Raw genomic sequence first — 10,785 nt, 5'->3', positions numbered from 1 at the left:
GTTTTGTATGGTTGAGGAGTGTTGGCTCCTTAGTTTGGGTTAGTCAATGTGATATTCTATTTTCAATTCTTCTGTGTTTGGTTGCTGTGGTATTGAGAAACTCTTAGGTTTGAAATTGCTGAGTTCATTGCTGAAATGAGCTTTCTTCATTAAACATAGATACTTGTTGTTGTTGTGGTATTTGATATCAACTAATTGTAGGGTGCCAGATGAAATAGCAAGTGACAAAGTGCACAGACAACTTGCCATTTATCTTGGGGGTGTACTCTTTTAATATTGGGGTCAATAATCGATTATTGACTGTCAGTAATCGATTATTGGGGGTCTGTAACTCGATTTTTTCTGATATTTCTTCCTTTCTGGTATTATTAAGTTGAAATAAGTTGATTATTAGGGGTCAGTAACTGATTATTAGAGGTTAGTAACACGATTATTAAGGGTCAGTAACTGGTCAGTAACTGGTTACTGGGGGTTAGTAACTGGTTACTGGGTGTCAGTAATTGGTCAGTAACTGGTTACTGGGTGTCAGTAATTAATCAATAACTGGTTACTGGGGGTTAGTAACTGGTTATTATGGGTCATTAACTGGTCAGTAACTGGTTATTGGGGGTCAGTAACTGGTTACAGGGAAAAATCCGGTGACCAGAATCCGGCGGTCGAGGAAAATCCGGTGACCGGAATCCGGCAGTCGGGGAAATTCCAGTGACCGGAATCCGCCGGCCGGTGACCGGAGTCCGAGGTTCCGGCCAAGTCTTTTCATGTTGAAGAGGTGGAGGCAAAATAGTCTTAAAATAATATGATTTGTTAAGACTTTAGTAAAGATTTGTGCATTTGGGCATAAAAAGGGTTACCTTATATTGGAATTGGCTAATGCAAAAGATTATCATTAGAATGGGAAATAAGGGGTTTGAATTAGTACTAAATGGGCATTTTCCCTAAAAACAGAGGGAAGCCAAATTGGAGAGTACAGGAATATAACCTGATTAACAACTTCAAAGAGCATGTACAGAGAAATCAACTTTCAGCAGCCTCAACTCAACCTACAACTTAAAAAAAATTATATGACGGAATTTAAAGTTCAAATAATGAACAGTGTTGAAATTATTTTTACTTTATTAGAATGACTATAATAATCTAAAGATTGAAAAAAGATGAAACATAAACATTTCAGCTATACTAATCTATGTACTTTACAAACTTACCAGTATTTAATGTAACATTTTTTTCTGAAACAAAGGTCTGAATAGCTAAAATTTTGAACAGCAGATGGGTACTGTTTTGGATAAGGATTAGTCTCTATAGCAGTTTGGAGAGACACTATTTGGGAATTGGGATAAGCCCTGTTAAGGACTGAAGATCTCTCAATGTATTAAGAAATTCTGGAAGTATTTATTTTTTACAAATGAATTTTTTTTTGGGAATCGATTTGATTCTTTGTGTGGGTTTGTTACAAATGAAATTTGTACAAAATCATTGAGAAGAAAAAGGGTTCTGTAAAGTAATTTTGTAACAATTTGATTATACATTTTGTAGAACATCTTTGAATACTATATTTCGCGTGTATTTATTTGGGATATCATCGTTATTGTTTATTAGAATCTTTAAATGATCTTTTGACGTAGCTCTCGATAATGCAACATAGAGTTGTCCATGTGTAAAAACTGGTTCAGATAGATATACACCAACTTGATTTAATGATTGTCCTTGACTTTTATTTATAGTCATTGCATAACATGGTTTTACAGGAAACTGACGTCGCTTAAATACAAACGGCCATTTATGTTCAGTTGCTGATAAAACAATTCTTGGTATAAAAATCTTTTGTCCAATATTGTTACCTGTTAGTATTTTTACCTCTATTAATCCATCAAATAATTTTGTCACTATCAACCTTGTACCATTGCATAAGCCAGACATTTGATTTGTAATACCCTAGATTTTCATATCATTTTTCCTTGTATTATTCCTTTAATTAATGAATGATTATTTATGAAAATTCTTGGGTTTTATGCGAACTTGAAGTTTCGGGAGTTTATTTAAAGTGCATTGACCTTTAAGAGGCCAAAAGTTGACTTTCTTTTCCGTAGGTTATCTTCAAAAACTTCCTTCACGAAAGTTGTAGAGTTTGTTGATACGAGTTCGTAGACATGCGACACGTCTGAAACGGAATGTCGTATGAAGAAGTTATGTTCAGAGGAAGTTTGTTTTCGGGTTTGAAAGAAGTATAAGTAGAAAAATAGTGTGTGGGATTAATTAGAACCCTAAAAATACAGTTCCCTCCTCTCTCTCTCTCCTCCCACCTGAGCTCCCCGAGCCTTCACTTTCTTCAGCCGAGTTCTTCCTCCTCCGGCCACCAAACCGGACGCCACCGGTCCCATTCGACTCCCACAGCAGCCCTCTTCATTTCTGGAGCTGTCCCACCGGCTGTCCCGCCGCCTGGAAGCCGCCACGAAGCGGCGGAGCTGCTGCTGTCCCGCCGGAAAACCGGCGATTTCGACGCCGTTTCCGGCCAAGTTTAGGTGAGTCTTGATCCCCTCTTCCTCCTAGTAGTGTCTAGGCATAGTTGAAGCAAGTTTTTGAGGTTTTGAGGCCGGTTTTGCAGGTTTTTTTAGTGTGATTTGCTGGTTACCTTTCGGGGCAGTTTCCGGCCGGTTCCGGCCAAAATTGGTTGAAGTCTCAGGTATGGAAGTTGCTCCTTTTGCTGCAAGCTTCAACTTTGCTGTTGGGAGTTTTCTCAAATTCGGAAGTTTGGGGTGGCGCGTGGGGCCCACTCGCCGCCGCCTGTGGCGACGCGTGGCAGCGCGTCCGGCTGAGTTGCAGCCCTAGTTTCCTATGGTTAGGTAGTCCTTACTGCTGTGAGCTTGTTGAGTGGTAGTGTGGCTAGTTTTTAAGAAATGTTGGCATGCTAGGACTTAAGTTTATTGGTGTTGGTTTGGTTGGGTTAGAGTTTAGGTTTTAAGGAGTTGAGACAGCTCTATTGTGTCGTTGAGTTCAACGACTTTGGGAAGTTATCCTCCCTTGAGCTAAGGGTTAGTTTAAGGGTATTGTGTTATCCTTTGGTTCCTTGGTTTCTAAGGTTTTTAATTGTGTGTTATTTTAGGTGATTTGTGAAATTGTGAGTTGGCTTGCTCTTGTGTTTTGTGGAAACGCAGCGGGCTATCTAGGTGAGTAAATCTTACCAAGGTTCACTTTTGAACCAAATTTATTTATGGTCATGTGATGATGATAATGATGATGATGTTGGATTTAATATTATGCTTTTAATTGTTTTTAAAAATATATGAGCTTGATCGCCAACGGCTCAAAGATAAGGTAAAACAAGTTTTCTTTATGTGCTATTTTGAGATTCATGTGATCATGAGTTTATTGATTATTTATAAATTATTCTTGTGGAATATCTATATTTTGTTCAGGTAAATATTTCCATGTGAAAGAATAGAATTAATGATGTGATATTGTGTTGTTGAGGTTAATGTTGTAATATTCTGATTTTTTGATAAATAGCCAAACCGGGTTCCAAGTCCTTAATTGGGTGATTGGTTGCGGTTAAGTTGCTATTTATCATTTTTTGTTTAATATTAGACAGTCAAACCGGGTTCCAAGCCTTTGGCCGGGTGATTGGTTGCGGTTAGGAATAGAGCTCTACTCCGTCTGTCAGTGTAGGTCATGGGAGATACTGTATGGTATCTGAGACCCATGGGTACACATAGTGTTGTTGTAGGTCATGAGGGGTATTTTATTAAATATCTGGGACTCATGGGTACTTTTCTTGGGTAACGTGTTGGATGTGTACGTGTTTTTCTTTAATTATGGATCCAATCTCTCTTGTGGAATATTGGACGTGATAAATGTTGTGTTATTTTTGAGTTTACTCATACGAGCTTTTTAGCTTACTGGGTTTGTTGTTTACAACCCGGTGCACCAATTCTTGGTGTAGAGGTTAGACCTGCAGGTGAGGATCAGCAGGGTTGAGGTGGAGGCTTAGTGACAGGGTTTTTGTTGGGTTTTGGTTGTTCATCGTATATATTTATTTTTTATATATACATTGAGATAGACAATAATAAACTCATGTGAGCGTCTCTTTTTCTTGACTCTTGAGTTATGAAATCAAGGAAATGTAATATTTAACTCAATATGGAGTTGTGTGTAAATTTTACTTTATGCATTGAGTTTAGTTTCATTGAAATTTTGTTGAAACAGGTTTTTGGATTATATTATTTTAAGGGATATCATGCCAAAATTTTTGAAAATTTTCTTTCGAAAATTGGGGTGTGACATGATTTATGTTTCTCAATAACATTATTGGCATGCCAACTTTTAAAATTAATTCGTGTGTTGGTAATCCACTAAACTCAAGCTGATTTAAAAATTCGGTTGGATATAAAAGATCAATATTTTCTTTGTTACCAGAATCTGCAGAGATTGTGTCAGAGCTATAGTATGTAGTTTTATCACCAGGTACTAAATTTATAATGTAATTATTTATACTATAAGCAGTTAAATTTCGCGGTGTAACAATTGCACGCTCTTTTAAATAATCAATGTTATTATAGTTAATATCAAAGTTGGGATAAGTAGCCAAAAAAATTGATTTTATAGGATCTGTATAAGAACTTATCAGTAAATGCTCTGGAATTTCAATCCATGACATGGCTTTATCATGTGTGTGTAGAATTGATTGTATATGACCTTCACCAATCTTTAAGATCCAGTCTGCGAAATCTGAAATATTTTTCTTTTCATCATTAGTGAGACCACTCTTCAATAACCTCATATTTTCAGTTAAATTTAATATTGTGAAAGTAGACCAAAGTTTGGAATTGTTTAAAGTAGCTTCAATGATTTGTTCCTTAGTTCCCATTGGGATAACTGGTAATATTTGTCTGAAACCTCCGCCTAGTAAAATTGGTTTTCCGCCAAATGATGTATCAACTTTTTTGTTATAAGAGTGTGACATGATATCTTATAGAGATCTATCTAATGATTCAAAACAATATTTATTACACATAGGAGCTTCGTCCCAAATAATTAAATCTGACTTCTCCAAAAGTTTTGCGAGATGAGTCCCTTTTCTTATCGGAAATATCGTATCATCAGTAACATTAAGTGGTATTTTAAATCGAGAATGCACTGTTCTGCCATTTGGAAGTAACAATGATGCGATACCAGATGAAGCTACGGTTAAAACAATTTTTCCTTCAGATCTCAATCTGCTTGTTATTGTATGCCATAGAAATGTCTTTCCAGTTCCACCACTACCGTGAACAAAGAAGGCTCCAGGTTTTTTTTCTTCAACAACTTTTATAACATAATCATATATGATTCTTTGACAGTTGTTTAGTTTGGTTATAAAAGTTTCGTGTTGATGTTTTAACAGATGTAAATCATAATTGAGTTCTTCTTTCAACAATTTGTTGTTAAGCTCTGTTATTCTATTTTCGTCTGGCATTGGTAATTGAAAATTTTGTAATGAATTGGATGACATGTTAAATTTTTTTTCTAATTCATATAAAAGACTGTTTTTCAATTCAGGTTCAGGTATGATTAAATCTGGATTTTTCATTTCAGTTCGAACTTTATGTAAAATGTCATCGCACATGTTGAGCCAATATGAGTCGAGTAACTTTTGTGGGTTAGCAACTTCACAAAATATGATAATTGTTGCAAATAGATGACGTAATTCTGATGTTGTAGCAAAATGTGTGGAATTCGTTAAGACATCACACCATTCTTTATCATCTCCTAACAAACCCAAAACTCGACATGCTTCTTGATAAGAAGAATATATAATTTCGTTAATTGTTTTAATCTTATCATAACTTCTACATCCTTTTTGAATGTTTAATAGCATTCTCATGTAATATGTTTCACCTCTTAAGGGATTGACATGTTGCATTCTACCGATGGTTTTATATCTTTTTCTTGGCGTCCATATTTTATTTCTGTTATTCCAAACATATTTGGTAGGAAATTCAACGTAAGTTAATAGTCTTGCTTCCTCGGATTTTTTATTCATTTCAAACCATCCAGTTAGTGTAGTATGATCATTGCCATGATATTTAATAACTGAGTCAAGAGAAGAAGATTCTTTAAATACAATATTTTCTTCTGAAGGTAGATGAACAACTAAATATTGGACAGCATGATATCTTGAGTGAATACAATATTCAAATAAACTCCATACAGATTCATAAGGACTTAAATAACGACAATTAAGATATGTCTGAATTTCATCATGTTTATCCTCATTCAATAATACTCGAGCTCGGTCTGGACCTTTGTTGATGTATTTAAACAAATATTTGATTAACATTGATTGTGAATATGATTCAACATTAATATGAGCATTATATCTTAGTAATAACTTAGAGTTGTAAGACACAACAAAATTGTTTCCAATATGAACTTTGTCTTTTAACACAAATTTTTTATTGTCGTCACGTCTTCTATATACAGGAGGTTTAATTCCCACAAATATTGTATTAATATTGTAAGGTTTTGGAAAAAATTTAGAACATTTTCCATCACGCATGCAATGAGCATTTAAATTAATTGGTCTGCAAGGCCCATGAATCATGAATTGACTAACAATTTCAAAAAGATGTGGATCACTATTTTTATCAGGAAGTTCAGCCGAAATAATAGAGTCTATATCACTCGCTGTAAAACATTTGTAATTTTTTTTCAACCAAAATAACATGTGAGCATGAGGTAATCCTCTTTTTTGAAACTCAACTGTGTATACATTTGCCTCAATATCACCAAAAGGTTTACCTGATTTAATGTATGAAATCATATCATCCAATTTTAGTTGAAAAATTCTTGAAGCTATATCTGGTCTATCTTCTTGCTTGTATCCATGATTGTTTTGGAAGTATCTTATTATCTCAGGCCATTTAGGATTGTAAGTAAAAGTTATAAATAGATATGGATTACTATATTGTCTACAAATTGTCATTGCATCATGGTAATTGTTAATCATATCTCGAGGACTACTTGTATGAGAGCTTGAAAGAATGATTCTTTGTCCTACATCGCGACTTTCAGTAACTCCAGATGAAGAAGCAGCAAATATATCCATTTTCTTTTCAATTCTGAAATCATCATTGTGTTTTGTAATATAATCTAACTCATTCTCTTCAACAGTTGCATAAGCATCAACTAAATATTATTGAAATAATCTACCACCTTTTAAGAGAGTGCTTTTTTGATTATTTCTATCGTGTATTTGGTATGTAATGAAATTGCGCATTGACATTCTTTTCCTGTTTCCATTTTCATTTCTAGAAGTTCGTTACAAATATAAGCCAATCTTGTATCCATCTTCACCGTAAGGGAAAAGTATAGGATATTGCAACGACATATATTTAGGAAGTATTTTGGAGATTCGTTTCAAACATCCATCATTAGAATAAACAATAATATCTTTGTTAGAATTATATTCTCTGATATCATGACCAACAATTAATCCAGCTATTTCTTCATTTGTTGGTTGTTCATACTGTTTGCTATCAAATGGCTGACGACTTAACATAGTCATGTTAAATGAAAGTAAAGAGTCATCTTCAAATTTATCTCTGACACTTCGAAATATTTTTGTTAATTCATTGACATCATCAAACATTTGTATAAGCCCGGTTACAATATCAGGATTAATTTTTTGTTTTTTGTTAGGATTCAAAGCATTCATACGATTTGATATTTCATTATGTGTATCGTAAAAATATAACTGCGCATATTTAGGTGATTCATCATCAACTGGTAAAATAGAACCCATTAAATGATATACTTGTCCGCATATTTTGAAAACATAAGGTCCATGTTCTTTGTTTATGTCTTTATCAATAGTTGCACCCATCAAAGTAAAAGCGAACATTGAGTTATAAACACGTATATTTTCTCGAAAATGTTTACTTTTTGCACCATTATTTGAATCTAATAGATATTCGAGAAATGCTGGAGTCGGTTTTGATGGTTCTAACCTTACTTGTCCTTGCTTACAACAACCAGTGTAGACTCCATGTGCGTTCTCTTCATCTCGCCAATAATACGCACCGCAATGAATACATTGAAATGTATTATCTCTGAAATCTTTGTACTCAATAATAATACCTGCAATAGGAATTAAATTCCAATTAGATTCACTATACATTTATTTTTCAGGAGGGAAAAGAAAAACCAACAATTAAACATGCATAACCTTGTTTCTGTCTTTGATAGTGTGCTTGACCAAATGAAGACAATTGTCATTTTGCTCAGATTCAAAAGTTTCAGAAGTGCCTACTGTTCCCTCGTTATCCAATTGTTGGAAATATATATTCCTTAATGACTTTCGACTTCCAAGATGCATATCTACAAAATGCATCATAACTAAAGTAAGTAATGATAATACATTAGAATCAATCATGATAAACATTCAATTTAATAACAATGATGTTTCAATTTTCGTTAAGCTTTGAACATACTGTGATTAGCACTTCGTCCAAGGTTGCTCATTGGCTCATCCATTTGGTCCGATGTATTTCCATCGTTGTTTCCAAAAGTTATAGAAACACCTGATGCCTCTTCGTGATTCAAATTCTGAAAAAATCTTCTTCTTGAAGACATTCTGTTTCCAAGCTGCACATCTACAAAATGCATAAAGATAAACATTCATGTCAATATTTTCATTAAATGTGTTTCTATAAAATGTTTGTTTCTTTAACAATTTTATTGAGCTCAACATACTGTCATAAACACTTTCTTGAAGGTTGTTCATTTGGCCATCTAATGTTGCACTGCATCTGGATGTTTATCCCCATATCCTACGTCTCCTAAATCCTGGAAAAATCTTTTTCTTGAGGATGTTTGATTTCCACGCCGCATATCTGTGAAATGTTCCATAGTTATGGAATTAATCACAATTAAAAAGAGATTGGAAACACATCATAGTTTAAAAATGAATCAAAAAATTTGAAGCTAATGACGATCTTGCGAAAGATAGAAGTGTAAGATCACAATTAAGAAGACCACAACAAAGATAGAAGTGTAAGATCACAACTAAAGGCTATCAATCAGCGAACTACCAAGTCAGGAAGTTATAACCTGTGATTACTAATCTATTAGATGCTGAAACTCTTGCTATCTTATTATTTCTTTAATTGAATTTTATAAGACTATGACACATCATGCTTCCTTTTGACCCTTCCCTTTAAGTTTTAGCTTAGAAAATTGGACGTGAAGAACATGACACTAAATTTCAGTATGATGTACATCTATCCATGTGTGAATATATTCAGCTTTCATATATAGTTCAAAATAAGCTATACCTTTCTGATTAATTGTGCTAATTCAATCGATACCTAACAACCTGAACTGACATAACATTTTATGCAAGAGAAGTAGATATTACAGAAAAAGGTAAACCATTAATCAGTAAATGTTAGAATTAACTTCATTCATCAAGGATTATTACTTGATATTGGATTTGATACAAACAACATAAGAAGTAATAATACATACCTTTGGCCCTGACCTTGTTCAAAGCTTCAAGAAAACTACAGAAACAGCAGAACCAAATTCTTTTCACAGAATCTGAAAGACAAAGAAAAAAGGCCAACCATGAAACTCACAGATAAAAAAAGGAATCTATTTTTATTTTCACAATAATAATCTAAATAAGGAAGTTCTACAAATCAGAAATGAAGATGAAGAGATTCTTAAGTATCTCAAAGATCAGAGCAATTACATAGAAGTCCATTTGGAGACATTTTCTCTCATATAAGTCCACCTAAACATTTTTACTTATATAAGTCCACCCAAGCCTAAATAGAGTCTTATATTAAGTATTAAAGTTCAACAAAATTACAGACTGCCATCAAACCAAAAAATTAGATTTTTCTCTCTTATATTTACAAAACTGCCACTAATATAAAAAGTCAACGACCACAAATGGTCTCTGGCTGACTTCCGGCGAGGTCTCCGACCGACCTACGGCAAACTTTCGGACCGACCTCCGGCGAACTTTCCGGCCGACCATCTATGAGGATTCTAGCAACCACAAAAGCTACTACCAGTGACAACAAAAGATACTACCGCTGACAAAGAAAGCTACTACCAGTGACATACTACCGCTGACAAAGAAAGCTACTACCACTGACAACAAAAGATACTACTGATAGCAAAAAAAACTACTATCACCAGCAAAGAAATCTACTACCGATAGCAACAAAAGCTACTACCGCCAGCAAAGAAAACTACTACGTACTACTGACAACAAAATATACTACCGATAGCAAAAAAGGCTACTGTCACCAGCAACGAAAGCTACTACTGATAGCAACAAAAGCTACTATCGATCGTAACAAAAGCTACTACCGATAACAACAAAAGCTACTACGACCAGCAAAGAAATCTACTACCACTGACAGGTCTCTGGCCGACTTCCGGTAAAGTTTCTGACCGACCTCCGACAATGTTATAGACGATCACAAAAACTACTGTCAACAGCAATAAAAGCTACTACCACCAGCTATAAAAGTTACTATGGTGAGATTTCTGACAATCTCTGATGAGGTCACAAAATATACTGCCACCGGTAACAAAAGCTATTACTAAGCATAACAAAAAATACTACCAAGTAGAACAAAAGCTACTGTCCCTATTAACAAAAGCTACTACCAAGTAGAACAAAAGTTACTGTCCCCATTAACAAAAAAGCTACTACAACCAGTTACAAATGCTACTACGGTGAGATTTACTACGGTGAGATTTCTGAAAACCCGAACGAGGTTACAAAAACTACTA

General features: G+C 34.4%; 1 non-coding gene across 1 annotated transcript in view; it reads right to left on the bottom strand.

Moving 5' to 3' along the window:
* Positions 1-9,535: 9,535 nt before the first annotated feature.
* Positions 9,536-10,785, bottom strand: part of LOC101303605 — a 3,811-nt gene continuing 2,561 nt past the window's right edge. Inside the window, exon 2 of the transcript XR_184515.1 lies at positions 9,536-9,573. This is a non-coding gene — a transcript (uncharacterized LOC101303605). The remainder of the gene's footprint in view (positions 9,574-10,785) is intronic.

Source organism: Fragaria vesca, linkage group LG4 (assembly GCF_000184155.1).
Source record: "Fragaria vesca subsp. vesca linkage group LG4, FraVesHawaii_1.0, whole genome shotgun sequence".
Taxonomy (NCBI): Eukaryota; Viridiplantae; Streptophyta; class Magnoliopsida; order Rosales; family Rosaceae; genus Fragaria; species Fragaria vesca.
The sequence above is the reverse complement of the archived record's forward strand: the minus strand, read 5'-3'. Positions and strand labels throughout refer to the sequence as shown.